Source organism: Astatotilapia calliptera, chromosome 3 (genome assembly GCF_964374335.1).
Source record: "Astatotilapia calliptera chromosome 3, fAstCal68.1, whole genome shotgun sequence".
NCBI lineage: Eukaryota > Metazoa > Chordata > Actinopteri > Cichliformes > Cichlidae > Astatotilapia > Astatotilapia calliptera.
In genome coordinates this window covers 20633143-20650762 of record NC_137424.1, presented here as the reverse complement: position 1 = coordinate 20650762, position 17620 = coordinate 20633143, and the positions used below count along the sequence as shown (strand labels likewise).

Sequence of the window (17620 nt, the reverse complement as noted above, 5' to 3'; positions counted from 1 at the left end):
CTTTAACCTGTGCCTAAGTTTCCTTCACTGCTCGGTCCATCACAAGTGGTGTCAGGAGTGGGATCAGCAGTTGAAGGCACAGGATTTTTTTTTCTCTTTTTTTTCCCCTCTTCACTCATCAAGCCATGCACAGAATGGGAAGGAGTGGCAGAGGAGCAAAAGGAGATTGTCAAAACCAGCCAGTTGGAGTTGTAGAGCAAGTAGAAGGAGGAGAGGAAAATGGAGCCTCTGGAGGGGTGGATAGTACTGAGAGCCAAGGTAAGGAGCCGACAATGTCAGAACTGATTTCCATGCTTCGTTCTCATATGGGTCAGCAGGAGGCCCAGGAAGCAAGAAGAAGGGAGGAGTTTACCCGCCAGGAACAGTGCTTTAGAGCACTGCAACATCAGTTTCAGCTGTTGCAGGTAGAAGTGCAAGCTCGTACCTCCCCGGTCCCTGAGCCTCAAATGGAGGTCTCTGAGCCTCAAATGGAGGAACCTGAACAACCAGAGGTAGAGTCCTTTGAAGAGGAGGATCCTCCCTGTGCTGGCTCCAGTAATGAGCAAATACATCCTCAGTCAGGTCAGTCTCGCTTTTATGAACCCAGGCTGGAAAAATTGACAGAGGAGGATGATATTGAACATTTTTTAACAACATTTGAACGCATGGCTGTAGTTTGCCGGTGGAAAAAAATGGACTGGGTTTTTCATCTGATTCCTTTACTCACTGGCAAAGCAAGAGGTGCGTATGTTCATATGGATATGGATGACTCTCTAGACTATGACAAAGTGAAAGCAGCTATCCTTCAAAAATATGACATTAATCCTGAGACATATAGACTGAGATTCCGTTCACTGGAGGGAAAACCTGATGAGAATCCAAAAGAACTATATGCAAGATTGAAAGAGTTATATGAGAAGTGGGTGAAGCCAAAAGGAAAAACGGTGCATGAGGTTAGTGAAATATTAATTTTAGAACAATACTTGAGAATGCTGTCTCCTGAGTTACAGATATGGATTAAAGAACGCAATCCAAACTCTGCAGCGGCGGCTGCAGAGCTAGCTGATGTGTTTGTGGCAGCACGGAGAAAAGGACAGCCATGGAGCCACACAGCATGGAAAATGAGAGATGGTTCAAAATCTGTCCCTCACTACCAGAAAGCAGGGGTGAGTAAACCTCCAAAGAGCCAGTCTGTCAATATGCCGTCAAGACCTCCACCCAAGACTGTGATTTGTTATTTGTGTGGGATGGAGGGCCACACAAAACCTATGTGCCCAAAGAATGCTACAAAAATAACGCAGATGTGTTTTGTGCCCCGACAAAGTGTGGAGCCTAAAGTGGAGTTTGAGAATGGTTTCAAAATGACCTTAGTTGAGGTTGATGGGAAACCATTAAAGGCCCTTGTTGACTCCGGAAGTACTCAGACTCTTGTGCACCGAGACTTTGTACCCGCAAATAAAGTTAATGTGGAGACAATCCCTGTTCGCTGCATTCATGGAGATGAGAGATCATATCCAACAGCAGATCTGTACATCAAGGTACAAGGACAAACGTATATTCTAAATATTGGTGTTGCAGAGAATCTGCCATTTCCAGTAGTGCTGGGTCGAGATCTGCCTGTGTTGTTTGACTTGCTGAATCCTAGTCATACATGCAATGTTGCAGTAACAAGAGCTCAAGCTAAGAAGAAAGAGGAGTCCCTACACCCACTCTGTGCCTTGCCCTTCTATGATGCGGACATAGAGACTGCACCCGGGAAGTCTCGTAAGTCACGTGGACAGAGAAGGCAAGAGAAGTTTCTACATACTGCTGTTCGAGAAGCTCCTAGCACAGAGCCGGAGTTACCTTTGGGTTTCAAAATCCCTGTTAATATTATTGAAATGCAACATGACGATCCATCTCTAACATCTCTGTTCCAGAAAGCTGCAGAGAGGAACCAAGGAACTAAGCAAGATTTGAACAGCAGGGGGGAGTTTCTGCTGAAAGATGGCATTCTGTATCGTCAGCAGGGTTCAGCATTGCAGTTGGTGGTTCCTAGAGCAGTCCAGAAGGTGGTGCTCTCCTTGGGACACTCCATTCCATGGGCTGGCCACTTGGGAAAGCACAAAACCATGGCCCGCATTAGAAAATATTTTTATTGGCCTGGTGTGCGCTCGGATGTAACACTGTTCTGTAAAAGCTGCCCTCAGTGCCAGAAGTCTTCTCTTAAAATCCCCTCCAGAGCTCCTCTCCAGTCTCTACCAATTATCAGCACTCCATTTGAACGGCTAGGAATGGACATTGTTGGTCCTCTAGAAAGGAGCAAGGCAGGCAACCGTTACATGCTGGTTGTGACAGATTACGCTACAAAGTATCCAGAGGTCTTTCCTTTGAGATCAATAAAAGCCAAAGCAGTCGCCCTCTGTCTCATACAGTTCTTCTCAAGGGTTGGTTTTCCTCGTGAGATTCTTACTGACCGTGGCACTAACTTTATGTCCACTTTGTTGAAGCAGGTGTACCAGCTCCTTGGGATTAAGAGCCTGAGGACAACGCCATACCACCCTCAGACAGATGGCCTAACAGAGCGCTTCAATCAGACTCTGAAACAAATGTTACGCAAATTTGTCAATGAAACTGGTACAGACTGGGATCAGTGGCTGCCCTACCTCCTCTTTGCATATAGAGAAGTACCCCAGGCTTCTACAGGTTTTTCACCTTTCGAACTATTGTATGGCCATGAGGTACGAGGCCCCTTGTCTCTTCTAAGGGAGACTTGGGAGGGTGACCAAGAAAGATCACAGGCTGTCAATGTTGTCTCTTATGTTGTCCAGATGCGGGAACGGTTGGAGAAGATGACGGAGCTGGCCCAAGCCCACAAAGCGGAAGCACAGCAGCACCAGAAGGCCTGGTACGACCAGTCAGCTCGGCAAAGATCCTTCAGTCCTGGTGAGAAGGTGCTGGTGCTTCTTCCAAGTGATGACAGTAAGCTGTTAGCAAAGTGGCAAGGGCCATATGAGGTCCAAAAGAAACTTGGACAAACAACCTATAAGGTCGCTATTCCAGATCAGCCCCGCTCCAGCAGAGTACTGCACATTAACCTGCTTAAGGAATGGGTGGAGAGACCAAAAGCAGATGTCTTTCTGATCCGGGAGGTTTCGGAGGAGGAGGAAGTGGATGATCAGTATCTGCCAAAACCCACTCCTCAGGACCTGGATCTAAACCATCTTCCTGAGGAAAGACAGGCTCAGGTGAGAAACCTGTGTAAATTAGATGTGTTCAGTGAAAATCCTGGTAGAACGGACATTGTGGAACATGACATTGTGTTGAAAGATGGAGCTTCTGTGAGGAGAATGAGTTACAGGATACCTGAGCGTCTACTGATCCCGTTGAAAGAGGAGATCGACCTGATGTTCTCACTAGGAATCATTGAAGCCTCGAAGAGCGAGTGGTGCCACCCGGTGGTCCTGGTGCCAAAGAAGGATGGCAGTATCCGTTTCTGCATAGACTTCAGGTACCTGAATGCAATATCACAATTTGATTCATATCCAACTCCCCGCATTGATGACATGGTTGAGCGTCTTGGGAAGGCCAGATACCTGACAACAATAGACCTCTGCAAGGGTTATTGGCAGGTACCACTGACTAAGCGCTCAAAAGAGCTGACTGCTTTCCGGACCCCGTGGGGCTTGTTCCAGTTTAAAGTCATGCCCTTTGGACTGCATGGTGCCCCGGCAACATTCCAGAGACTGATGGACCAGATACTGTCTGACATGTCTGATTTTGCTGCAGCCTACCTTGATGACATAGTGATTTTTAGTTCTACCTGGGAAGAACACCTGAAACACCTGGAGAAGGTATTGGGGCGTCTTCAGTCTGCAGGGTTGACTGTTAATCCAGCTAAGTGTGCCATTGCCAAGGCTGAAACTGAGTACCTTGGGTTTGTGATTGGAAATGGAGTAATAAAACCTCAAGTCAATAAGGTCACCGCCATAGAATCCTGTCCTTTGCCAGAGACCAGAAAACAGCTGAGATCATTTTTAGGTATGGCAGGATTCTATCATCGGTTTATCCCTCATTTCTCCGCCAGGGCAGCTCTTCTGACGGATCTGACTGGTGCCCGAAGTCCCAATAAGATCACCTGGACAGAGGAGGCTAAGATGGCTTTTCAGGACCTACGACAATCTCTGAGTAAGAGCCCAGTCTTGCACAGCCCTGATTTTGAGAGAAATTTCATTCTTCAGACTGATGCCTCAGAGAGAGGATTGGGAGCTGTTCTGTTACAGGGACCGCCTGGAGAGCGTCATCCAGTGGCCTTCATCAGCCGAAAGCTGTTTCCGAGGGAAGTGCGATACTCAACCATCGAGAAGGAGGGACTTGCCATCAAATGGGCCCTGGACTCCTTTAGGTATTATCTTCTTGGACGGGAGTTCATATTGGAAACAGACCACAAGGCTCTTCAATGGATAGAGAGAATGAAGGACACAAATGGAAGGATCACGCGATGGTACCTTGCAATCCAGCCATTCCGGTTCACCATCAACCACATCCCCGGCAAGGATAACTGCACTGCAGACTGTCTCTCTCGCTGTCCCAGGGAGAGATCTGAAGAGGGGGAGCGTGTGATGGCTGCACTTACAGCCACACAGTGGTAATACCCACCATGTTAGTGTAGAGGCTTATAAGTAACATTGCATTCACATTTCTTTCTTTAAATATAGGAATTTATTTACAGGACAATAAATAACTGGTTTTGGTTTAGAATTCATTCACATATCCACATAACGCTGCATTCTAAAATAAGTGCGCACATTTTAGTTTACACTGTTATGTATGATTAATCTTTTGTTTTCTGAGTTACCTTAGTTGCAGCTGTTCCAGTCCCTTGATTAAGGAGCCAAGAGGTGGAAAAGGGGCGGAGCGAGCTTTAAAGGAAGGCTACAAATTGGTTCACGCCATAACTCGGGACCATGGGGGGGAATTGGAGTTCATTATGTTTGGTTTAGTTAGGTTTTGTGTGTTTTACCCCTTTTCCTGTTTTTGTGGGCTGATCAGCCACTATTTAAGTTTCCCCTTTGTCTCATTAAGTTAGGTCAGTTTGTTTGAGTTATCAGTTGTGTTGTTAACTTTGAGTAGAGTTTTGTTAGTTTGACCTCTTTTATGGGCCCAAGATTTTGATTCTTTTTGCATGAGTTAACCAATTATGTTTTTTGGGTTAAATAAAAAATCATTTTTTGGACTTTAACCTGTGCCTAAGTTTCCTTCACTGCTCGGTCCATCACACCTCTACAAATGGATTTGACCTTTGCTGGAATGCTGAGGATGAATGTGTTGGTTTCCTTACAACTGTTGTCAAGTTTGTAGATATTCCTATTTGATATTTCTGTGTTACACAGCTTTTCAGTCATCTTAGCATCTACATGCTGTCTTCTAAACTTTTCATAAGGTGTTTCTTCAGGTCGGTGCTCGCTTGGTTGAAAATTGTTCACTTTGGAAAATCCGGAAGCAAAGAGCAGCACGAGCATCGTGCAGACAAACAGTGTCTTCATCGTCTCCTGGAGAAGAAAACACATGGACGTTTTTCCACATTAAGAATTTGGCAGATACATCCTTTTGGATCCTGAAGCTCAGTAAGTCGTCTTTGTGAGCTGCAAACACACACGACAAGAGGACTGATAGACCTTTTTCTTTAAATGAAAGAAGTCGTTTTATTTATAGTTTTCTTTTTTATTTATTTCTAATCATATATATTACTTTGTTCTCTGTTTATTTTTTATTTTTCAACTGTTAGGACAATTTCTAAATATCCTGAACAAGCCTGATCTGGACGGCTCCTGGAAGCAGATTCAGGCGTGATGATGTCATTTTCAACTGGAAAAAGAAGCTTTGAAAAGCTGAAGTAGTTTAAATGTTTAGATATTTAACCTTGTTGTATTACTTTATATTTTATATTCATCGTATTAAGACATCAAGATATTTGTTTTTGCCTTAAAATTTTGTGTTTTAATTTATACTTTTTGTTATTATTTTTTTTTTAATTTTGTCATTTTGCCTTTTTTACTTGATGTGATTTGGATAAATATATATTTATATCTACAGATATATTGAGAGAGTTTTTCTCTGGGTTTCACAAGCCCATTTTATAGATAAAAGTCCAGGTCATAATAGATCCGGTTCATTAAGAACAAAGTTTAAATCCGATTTAATATAAATGCCTTTCTGCACTCAGTTATTCTTTCCTGTCACATGTTTCAGTGTGCTCTGTAGTAACAATGACACACTGCAAAATAAAAATAATAAGACACTCACCTTTTTTTTCCTTTACTAATGATGATGATTAACCTGCAGTGGTTCAGGTATAAGTTGGTTGTCTGGAACAGCAGGTGATGAAGATGTGGTGAAGGGTCTGTGGTTCATGTATATAGTGGGTTCATTACATAACTGGATAGGCAACATCTGACAGTCAGTTTAAATAAGATCTTGTTGTATTTGAACACAAATCAGCAAAAACAGGTCTCTCACCGTGCAAATATACAGCTTACGTAAGTTTAGTGTGCTCACCGAATGCAGTGTTTAGTGTAGCAGCAGAATTATGACAGTTTATGGAGATGTTCAACGTGAGCCTGCTGCCCAGCTTTAAAAGGAAAATCATTTTAAATGATACATAATAAGTTCTTACCAAAAGAGGAATGCAGACGGAGATGAGCAGAGATCTCTTCTGCAGTTCAGATGCTGCTGTGAGTTCTAGTTCACTTCTGTCACAGAGGAACAAAGTGTGTTTGGATCTGGACACTTTGATTTTTATACTTCTGATCAGCACCACCTCAAATAATCCTTTGCATCCACACCTACATCACTGGCCCACCACTTCTAGGAAACTTTAACACTTCCCTGCTTGTGACTCAGAAAGATAATGCAAATATGATGACCACTGACCACAAGAACCTGCATGTAGATGCAGCCTGTTTTTCCACATCTGGCTTTAGAAAAAAAATTAATGCACAAACAAATAGATTTAAAATAAAAAGATGTGTTGGTATATTTTGACCTTTCAAATAAACCATTAACACTTCTTTTTCCCCCTTTTTAAGTATAATTTTTGGCAAATAAAGTGAGTGTTTTGACCATTTGCAGTTAAAATGTTGAACAATCTTTTTATTTTTGTTTTACTACCAGTTGGTTGTAATAATTTCATATGAGGATTTAAATGGATGTATAACAAAACAAAGGATAAAAGTATATATAAAAGTATATTTAATGAAGCTGATCGAACAACAGTGCAATATGGCATGATGACAGTGTTTACAATTTTGGCAGGAGAACAAAAGATAAATATTATAAAATACAAGACATGAAAATCTCAGAGGTCAGGGGTCGGGGGCCCAGGAAGTCTGACCCGCAGATTCCAGGTTAAGATGATAACCTGCCACGGCTGCAGTACCCTCTACAACACGGCTTGTGTCGATGATTTAGTGAAGCAAACTGATCAGCTGTCTCATTGTGTCTTTTGTGTGTTTGGTTTTGTGTTTTCAATGAACTGAAAGCCCTCTTTAATGCACGAGGGTGTGACCATCCACATTCTCTCATCTGTCCAGTGTCAGCCATTCATTTTGTGCAAATGGTCAAGTCTTCCAAGTGTGCGTGCTTTTCCTTCTGAGTGCTTTTCCTTCAGCGTCTGTGTTACTCGCGTCCAGCAGATGGCAGTGTTTCACTGTCTGACGGCTGTCTGAAGCTTCAGCTGGATTATCCGTTTGCTATGTTTGCCATGTTACAGTGGGGAGGAAAAACTCCTTTTTAACAGGAATATCTAGACATGAGTGATTACTGCAGTGGGGCACTATCTGTGCTATCTATAAGAAATGTTAGCAACAATAAAACTCTGAGGATCAGGGCTCCATTTCACTCCAGTGTTCAGTGGCATTTTAAAAGAGTGAATACCGACGCTGAATGTCTTTGTAAAGCAAAAGCACTTTGTTAGCCTTTACAGAGCAAAGCTATGGATCAATGTGCAGTGAAGAAAAATCGAGGTGGCCAGTCTGTCCTTTCCTAACCAATCACAGAGCTCCTTACATTGCACCATGTGGCTAATTTGTGTTTTACTGATATTGCTGGGCTGCTGTCAATCATTTTGTCTTTATATTACAACAGAGCATTGACCTTTAACCTGTTTAATTCATACTGAGTATTTTTTTTTTAATGTATTGTCATAATAAATTCTGCCTCACTGAAACACCATTTTGCATTAGCCTCTATCACCTGACTTGTCACTGATGATATCACTGCATGAGCAGGCGAGCGGTAGCGGCGGGGGGGTGTAGGTGAAGCTCGTGAAGAACAAAATTCTGTACGAGCGGACGCAGTGAGTCCAATAACCAGGGGTAACTGGAAATAAGGTGTTGTAGGTTGGCTTCCACAGTGTAAAGAGACACTTCTCCCTCATGCTCTAACAGCTGGTAAATCAATTTAGAAGCAGAGTCGATAACGGCCTCCTGAAGCTCCCTAGGTGGGGTGACTGCCGCTGGATCCATATCTGGCTGGTCCGTACTGTCACGGCGGGTGAGGAGAGCCGTGTGAAAATAATAAATGAGGATCCAATCGCAGGCAGTAGTGGAGAAGTGAAGGTGGTTTATTGAACACAAAAATAAATATGGACAAACAGCAAATGGAGCACGAAGTAAACTAGACTGGAAACAACTAAACTACAGAGCACAAACACATGGGTGAGACATGGTGGATACACAGACGCACCAGCAACTACAATGACAGAGGACACGACTTAAATACACAGAGAAACACAGGGGAATTACACACAGGTGGTGGACACAGCTGGGAATAATCACCAAGACGAGACAGAGGTCAAACTGAACACACTCACATGAGACGCAGACCTTCACAATAAAACAGGAACAAGAAACCATCACACTAAGACGCAGACTCGACATAGAGAGAGAGACAGAAAATGACACATGGAACTAAACTAAACCTGCAAAAACATGACAACTCAAAATACTGGGTCAAACTGACCCAGAACCGTGACAGACTTTCTATAATGTTTTGCTTGAGCATGTCCTGCTTTTCTGTAATGTTATTTCTACAGTTTTAGCAGTTCTTCTCGAGGGAAAGAGAAAGATGTAAAAATCTTATACGTTATATATGTTAAATAACATGTGTAGTGCTCACATGTAATGCAGATGTTAGCTTTGATCTAACCAATAAATCCTGATTGGATGTTGTTAGCGTTAGCACTTGTGTTTGCTTCCCTGCTGTACAACAGCATTACCAAAATACAACTGAAGAAACAAACTCAGTTATGAAAAGTTTGTGTTCAGTTTGCAGTCGCTGAAAATAATTACACCTTTGGGAATGACATGGAAATGCTCCCACACTAAAGATTGGGTTTTGTTTTGGGGATTTTCCATCTTAATTTATCTGTCTTATTTGGCTACATCTACGACACTGCTATGCTCTCTCTTGCCTATGTTTTCGTGGCTGCTGCTATCTGTATTTTAATATATATATATATGCAATGAAAATTCCCGTCTCGCCCCTCCCGGCAGTCTGTATACTTTAAGCTCGGGTAGTTTTTACACAGGATACGGGAGGATTATTGAGAAGAACCTAAGCAAACACGTGACAAGTTTTCAACAGGAATGAATGACAGTAAAAATGTTACCTCACAGATCGTTTTCATGCCATCAGTAATGAGCTGGTTTCAGCTGGACTGGACACACTCAAATGGCAAAGAAGGTTGTGTAGCCTTTGCAGAGAAGATGAAATGCATTCATGTAAATCAAAATGCATCTTTTAATTGAGGTAGAGGTTTGTCAGAGATATTATTCTCATAATGTACCTTTGTCCCAGCTGATTACCTTCATTAAACAGCAGGTTGCAAAAACCTCTTGTGTACCTCTTTTCAACCACTGGGAGGCGCTACAGCTTCATTCCTTTCACACTAAGGCAGCGGTAGGGAACTCCAGGCCTCGAGGGCCGGTGTCCCTGCAGGTTTTAGACGTTCCCTACCCCTGCACTAAGGCCTTTGAAATCTTCATTAACACTGAGCTTGAAATTTCTATCAGTCGAATGCAAAGGAGTCCTGTGGTTGTAGGACAGAGGTAGGGAACGTTAATCTGCCATCATTTAGATTATATGACAACAACCTTCAAATCTGAAGTCTCAGAAATCTGTTTCATGTACAAGTTCCTCCAATAATCAGGGCTAATATCACCAAATTGTACATAAACAGACTTTTACATGTTAAATATTTCTCAAATATGGGGAAAAAAACAATATAAAATACTATATTATTAACAAAATATCTTAAGATACAGCTACAAATTGCTTGAAACATTTGCAATGAAATATATAAAACAGCTTTATTGTCAGTGAGGACAAAGTTATAGTGATGCTGTGCTGGAGTGTTCAAAAGAAGACAGAGACATGAAGTATAAATATTGTATAATATTAAATATAAGAAAGAACAAAGTTATAAAAACATTAATAATTGAAATCTGCAACAATATTCACATAAAGTGTAAAATACAGAGTTAACTGTTTAATAGGTAAAGTTTAGGTCTTGCAGTCGAACAATGATCCCAAACACAGCAGCAAATCTACAGCAGAATAGCTGAAAAGCAAAGTCCAGACCTCAACCTGGGACATTCAGAGAGCTGTGCTTAAATAAATGCCCACAAAGCTCAAAGAACTGAAGCAACGTTGTAATGAAGAGTGGGCCAACATTCCTCCACAACAATATGAGAGACTGATAAAGTCAAGCAAAAAACAATTAGCTCACATTTGTGCTGCTAGAAGTGTTTCTAGTTATTCACAGGACTGTAGTTTGAATTTAAAGAAATGTGAAAGTGCACTGAAATTAACATAAAGTTATTGCAATTTTTAAAAAAAATCAAGAAATCTAAGAGGAAGAAACAATGTAAACCACACAATTGTTTTCCTTATATTCTCCACACGGCAATGCACATAACAGACATAAAATATTTGCATTTATCAATAGAAAATATACAATTTTTCCATAGTCATAGCCAGGCCCGATTACTGCCAAACCTGTGCTGAATCAATCACTTAAACAGGACCTGTCTGACAAAGTAGAGTAGACCAAAAGATCCTCAAAAACTACACATCATGGCGCAATCCAAGGAAATTCAGAAGCAAATAAGAAACAAAGTAATTGAGATCTCTCAGTCTGGAGATGCAACGTCAAGATGAACAGAATCCAGTTTCTGGGATCCTGAAGGAGAATGTCTGGCCATCTGTTCACGACCACAAGCTGAAGTGCACTTGATCCAAAGCACACCAACAAGTCCACCTCTAAGCAGCTTAAGTAAAACAAAAGAAAGACTTTGGAATGGCTTAGCCAAAGTTCATACGTGAATCTGATTGAGGTGCTGTGACCTTGGAAAGGTGGTTCATACTCAAAACCCCTCCAGTGTGGCTGAATTACAACAATTTTGCAAAGATGAGTGGGCAGAAATTCTTCCAGCACCTCGTAAAGGACTCATTGCCAGTTATCCCAAACGCTTTATTGCAGATGTTTCTACTCAGGGTGGCCCAACCAGTTATTAGGTTTAGGGGGCAATCACTTTTTCCACACAGGGCCATAATAATGGCCGCCTTAATAATAAATGCCTTGATTTAGGAACTACTTTTAATGTTTACTTGTGCTATTTTGCAAAAAATAAAATCTCTGCAAAAACATCAAAACTGCTGACCGTCTGACCTCAATATGAAATTATTAATCTTTTGACAAAAAACATTTAGATTTGTAAAAATAAAGAAACCATAGAGGAACAAACAATGTTGTTTGCTACGTTCTAACATGGCAATCTAAATAACAGTAATTGAACTGGACATGTGTGTGCTTAATAGACTGGCAAATTACAGCAGGATTTTCCTATCCTCGGTCAGAAGGCACAGGTGACTTATATGATGAAAGAGAGGGTCCACAGCAATGATAATTAGGGTTCTTTTAATCCAAACATCTCCAGAAGTGAATTCGTGTGAGTATATGTATATGTGTGTGTGGTTCTGTAAAATAACAGAAATTACAATTAGCAAACAATTAAAGTCAACCAAACTGGTCTAAATAATACAGAAAGGGTTGAACAGAAATGACTAAACACCACCCCCTGGTGGACACAAATGGGCTGCTGCACAGGGATAGACTCCATCTTTACTTTGGGCAGCTCAGTTCACAAGGGTAGCGCCATTTTGGTCAAATCAGCGTGAATATACAGTGTCTCGTGGCTACACGAACAGCTGGAAAACTCTACTAAGCATCACCCAATGTACATAGCTAAGTATATGATAAGTTACAACCATAGAACAAACAAATACAAGGCACTTACTTATCATTCACGCACACGCACTACACATGTTCAGTACAACAGCCCAGCTCCACCAGCGCTATCAAGGTGGACCAGCGCAAACACAAACAAGGGATGGGAGGAATGTACCATCTTAGCAGTGGTTAGAGGGGGTCCGTGGAACAGTCTATATACACAAATCACAGGGGTTTTCTACAGCCGCCCCCTAATGTGTATAGCACATTAGTAAACATTAAAAAACCCATGTGAATATAACTAAGGACATTCAGCTGACAGTTCAGGTAACGTGATACGTTTTGACACAGGCCGTTGGTATTTATGTTCCCCAATAGCGACTTCAGCTACTCGCACCTGTCCATCCGGGCTGGGAAACACCTGTGTTACCTGTCCTACGGGCCAGGAAGCCCGTGGGAGCTGATAGTCCACCACCATGACAGTCTGTCCCACTTTCAAAGGTGGAGTAGTCTGGTTCCACTTCTGGCGAGGCTGCAGTCCAGGCAGGTAGCGCTGAATGAACTGAGTCCAGAACCGGTCCGCTATGACTTGGCTGTGACGCCATTTTCGCCTTCCAAGTTCTTCTCTGGTGCCATATACTGCCTGGGGAAGGGAAGCATCGCGCCGCCCCATGAGCAACATATTTGGCGTGATCGGGTCAACATCTGCAATATCCGAGGAAACGTATCCCAGTGGCTTGGAATTAAGTATGCCCTCTACTTCAATAAGAACAGTAAGCAACAAATCCTCTGGCACCGCTTGACCTTTGAGGGCAACTTGAAGTGCAGATTTGACTGAACGGATCTCCCGTTCCCAGGCTCCCCCAAAATGTGGAGCATGCGGAGGGTTGAAGTGGAAAGTGATGCTCTGTTCACTGAGCTTCTCCTGCAGTCGTGGCTCCATCACTTTGAATGCCTCCTGCAGCTCTCTGTCTCCTCCTCTGAAATTGGTGCCCTGATCACTCAGTATTTCAAAGGGTTTTCCTCTTCGAGCAATAAATCTGCGCAGAGCCATGAGAAAGGAGTCAGTGTCCATACCAGTGAGAAGGTCGAGGTGAATGCAGCGGGTCGTAAGGCATTTAAATATAATGCCCCACCGTTTTTCTTGTCTCCTGCCTATCTTTATAGTGAAAGGGCCAAAACAGTCAATTCCTGTGGACCAGAATGGCGGCTGATTTAATCGCAAGCGGGTAGCAGGGAGATCAGACATCTTCGGTGAAACAGGCTTGGCTCTCCACTTCTTACACTCCAAACAGCGATACTGATGCTTCCTTATGGCCTGTCTGCCTCTTAAAATCCAATACCTGCGTCTCAATTCGGCAAAGACACGTTCTGGGCCAGGATGCAGGAGACGTGTATCATAGTCTTTGATGATGAGCTGAGTAGTAGGATGGTCTGGTGACAACACGATAGGATGCAGAGTGTCAACATCCATCTGCTCTGCTCGCCGGAGGCGTCCACCTACTCGTATGAGGCCAAGCTGACTGTCATATTCGGGAGAAAGGTTGCTCAGTCTGCTGTCTTTGTACACCTCTTTCCCAGATTTAAGGGTGTGTACTTCAACAGGGAAGCTTTCTTGTTGCGCCTGTTTGAGAATTTGAACTTCTGTCTCTAGTCGTTGTGCTGCTGACATAGGGAGGCCAGCCGCCCCGTGAGAAGACAGGTGGGTGGCCTGCACCAAATCAGCCCAGGTGTTGTATGCAGGATCAGACTGTGCCAAATCTGTAGTGACACAGGCACAGAAAGCTGATTTCTTTAACTCAGTATTATCTTCAGTGTCTGTACTCACAGTAGGTCGTGCTGGCCACTGCTCAGATGCTTGTCTCAGGAAGGGGGGCCCATCCATCCACTGGCTAGGTTTTGACAGCTCACGTAATGGTTTTCCCCGGGTGATGTCATCTGCTGGGTTCAAAGCCGAGGGGACATACCTCCAGCTGGCGGCCTCAGTCAGTTCCTGTATTTCGGCAATACGAGTACCTACAAACACTTTATAGTGACAGGACTCGGACTGGATCCAGTTCAACACAGTGGTAGAATCGGTCCATAAAGTAGTCTCACTAATGGGCAGAGTAAGCTCACTGAGGAGGAGTCTAGACAGTTGTGCCCCAGCCAGTACAGCACACAGCTCTAGACGGGGAATTGACAGTTTCTTGCGGGGAGCTACACGTGATCTGGCCATGATAAAGGCAGTGTGGACCTCATGTTCTGCCGCTTTAAATCTCAAATATGCCACTGCTCCGTAAGCACTCTCTGACGCATCACAGAATACATGCAGCTGGAAAGTTCCCTCTTGGGTTGCTGGGGCTATGTAGCATCTAGGCAGACAGATTTCTTGTAGATACTGTAACTCACTCACCCACTCTTGCCACCGCTGGAGTAACTCGCCCTCGATGGGATCATCCCAGTTCCTGTCATTCTGCCACAGACGTTGAACAATAACCTTTGCCCGGGTCGTGAAGGGGATGATGAAGCCCAGTGGGTCGTATTGAGAGGCGAGGATGCTGTAGATATTTCTCATGGTTGACTCCTGAGGAACCACTGGCCGACATCTGTAGGCAATCTGGTCTGTGGAGCAGTGCCATGCCAAGCCTAAGGTTGGTTCTTGGGGATCTGGTTGGTGTTCAGTCAACCACAGCTCGCAGGTAGGGGACTTTGCTTCAGAGGGGAGATGAGCAATGGCCTCTGGGTAGTTACTTGCCCACTGTCGGATTTCGAAACCACCAGTAGATAGCAACTCTCTGATGTTATCGACAAGTGGTCGTGCCTGCAAAGCAAAGGGCAGAGATTGCAAACAGTTATCGACATAAAATGAGCGCAGCACTGAGTCTAGTACTTGTTCATTGCCATCTTTATGATCCTGCACATGGCGCTGAAGGGCATACGTGGCACAACAGGGGCTGCATGTGGTTCCAAAGGGCAGGACACACCACTCATAAATGTCCGGGCTCCGATCTCTTTCCATATCTCTCCACACGAATCTCAGCAGGGGCCGGTCATGCGGAAGAAGCCGCACCTGATGGAACATACCTCGTATGTCCCCACTCACAGCAACAGGGTGCTCCCTAAATCTCAACAGGACACCTATTAAGGATGGACCGAGAGTTGGACCTGGTAGCAGCTGATCATTAAGGCAGTCTTGCCTGTATTGGAAGGAACAGTTGAAAACTATCCGAGGCTTATTGTTATGATGCACAATATGATGGGGAATGAACCAGGATTCATCTGTGCGGTTTGCCTCTTCAGGAGTGAGTTTCCTTACATAACCTGCTTGTTCCAGTTTGTGTATTTCTGCATTGTACACAGCCGCTAGATCAGGATCTTTAATCAGGCGCTTCTCGGTGGACCGAAGGAGAGCCATCACTGCGTCATGGTCAGTTCGTAGTTTAGTGGAGTCTCTGCGGCGGAGCAGAGGAGTAGCATAGCGAGCTATTCCATCCACCTGTACACGTTCTGTGGTTTTCTGCAGTAACTCCAGTGCCTCTTTGTCTTGTTTAGAGCGAGTTACCTCTTTCTCTGATCGAAAGGGGAGCACATCTAACTGCCACAGCTTCTCAACGTTCTGTCTTAGCGCTTGAGAGGGAGATGGTAACAGGGATGTGTGCAGACATGAAGCTTCAGTAGGTAGATGTAGAAAGGTAGCTGGTCCCTGGATGGCCCAACCGAGGTTAGTGTTGACAGCAACAGGGCTGCCTAGTGGACCGACTTTGACCGGTGACAGAGGGGTGATGAGCTGGACATTATCTGAGCCTATAAGAAGCATAGGCTGCACATCCTTAAATGCTTTGATGGGAACGTCGGCCAGATGTGGATATCTCTGACGGAGTATGTCCACTGGACAGGATTGTTTTGCCAGATTAAGTTCTTTAGCAGTGAAGACACGTCTGATGTGATGTTTGATTTGGGGAGAGCTGGGTGCACTCAGTTCAAAAGAAACCGATGCGCCTTGTAACTGTGACACCTCCTGCCTGATGGTTCGTAGTTTGAGGGACTCCTCTGTGATATTTAATTGCAGGTAATGAACCGCTGCAGATAAAACAATAGTCCGCTCTGATCCATCGTCAAGAATGGCATAGGTGGACAGAGATCGCCCATTGTTGTGGAGGGTAACTGGGACCACTTTAAGCATGACTCTGCCTGAATGAGTGACTTGGTCCAAATACACCATGCTGGAGGCTGTACTCAATGTCAGGATACTCTTGTTTGAGCGAGAGGCAGCTTCATGAAGGATCTGCAGGTGTTGTTCTCCACAGGTGGCACAAGGTTTCTTCAGATTGCAACTGTCAGGCTGGTGACTCCGACCACATCTCCAGCATCTCTTATTGTCATTAATCCATGTAATAATCTGTGTAGTACTCAGCTTACTGAAGTCAGAACAGGAACTCAAGTAATGTTCTGTACTGCTACAGAAGGGGCAGTAGGGCTTAAATTTCTCTCTTTTCTTCCCTTTCATAGGTCCTTTACTGTCAGTAGGGGCTGAAGTGGTATTAGCCGTCGGTGTTGTAGGCTTGTCAGTGCCATAGTAGACTGATGAGGATGTCTTTAATGGTCGTGATGACTTGTCTCTGCGATCTGAGCGGGGTTTATCAGATATGTAGCTTTCTGTAGCCCTTCGTGATATCTGTATGGCCTGTGACTTCCTCTCCAACCACTGTGCAAAGTCAGGGAGAGTATAGGTGTTAGCTGAGTCACTCTGCAAGATGCCCTTTGCAAGACAATATTCAGCAAAACTGTCTTGATAGGAGAAGGGGAGTTTACTCAAAAGCCTGTCCACATGGGAACCACACTCTAGTTCGCTCTTAGCAGCTCCTTCCATGGAGTTTAGTAGTCCCACCAAACTACTAACTGATAGAGCAAAGTCTTCAAACCCCTGTGCATCTCCAGCTTTCACTGTGGGAGCTCTCAAAATGTTGTTAATTTCACCTTGGACTAATTGGCGTGGTTGTCCATAGCGCTGCTGTAGAGCCTGCATTGCTTTACTGAAGGGCATAGTGTCATGCACATACCTCTTTGCAAGCTGAAACGCGGGAGGAAACTTTAGATGATCCAGAAGTACTTGGAATTTGTAATCCTCAGACAGATGTGGGTGTGGTCCCAAAACTCCATCCAGACCTTTCTTCAGTAGCAGGAAATCACTCTCTTTTCCTGTGGTGAAGCGGATCAGGTTGGGTTTTGGGATGCCATAAGAAGAGGAAATAGCCATCTCCATCAAGTTCGGTCTCTGAGAGGAAAGCAGAGATGAGGAGTGTTGTGGGATGCTCTGAATTACATCATGCTGTGAACTGACAGGTGCAGCTGGAGCAGGATGCCGATAGGTATACTGTGAGCTAACAG

The 17620-nt window shown here is 43.9% G+C and overlaps 1 protein-coding gene and 1 long non-coding RNA gene across 2 annotated transcripts in view; one reads left to right on the top strand and one right to left on the bottom strand.

The window, feature by feature from the left end:
- LOC113015973 (NACHT, LRR and PYD domains-containing protein 12-like) overlaps positions 1-17620 on the top strand; it is a 748422-nt gene that overhangs the window by 26623 nt on the left and 704179 nt on the right. The gene's annotated exons all lie outside the window — the stretch shown is intronic.
- Positions 11922-12582, bottom strand: LOC145425335 (uncharacterized). The gene is made up of 2 exons (XR_013906002.1): positions 12318-12582; positions 11922-11997 (listed from the first exon to the last, which is right to left on the bottom strand). It is a non-coding gene; the product is annotated as an uncharacterized LOC145425335 (long non-coding RNA).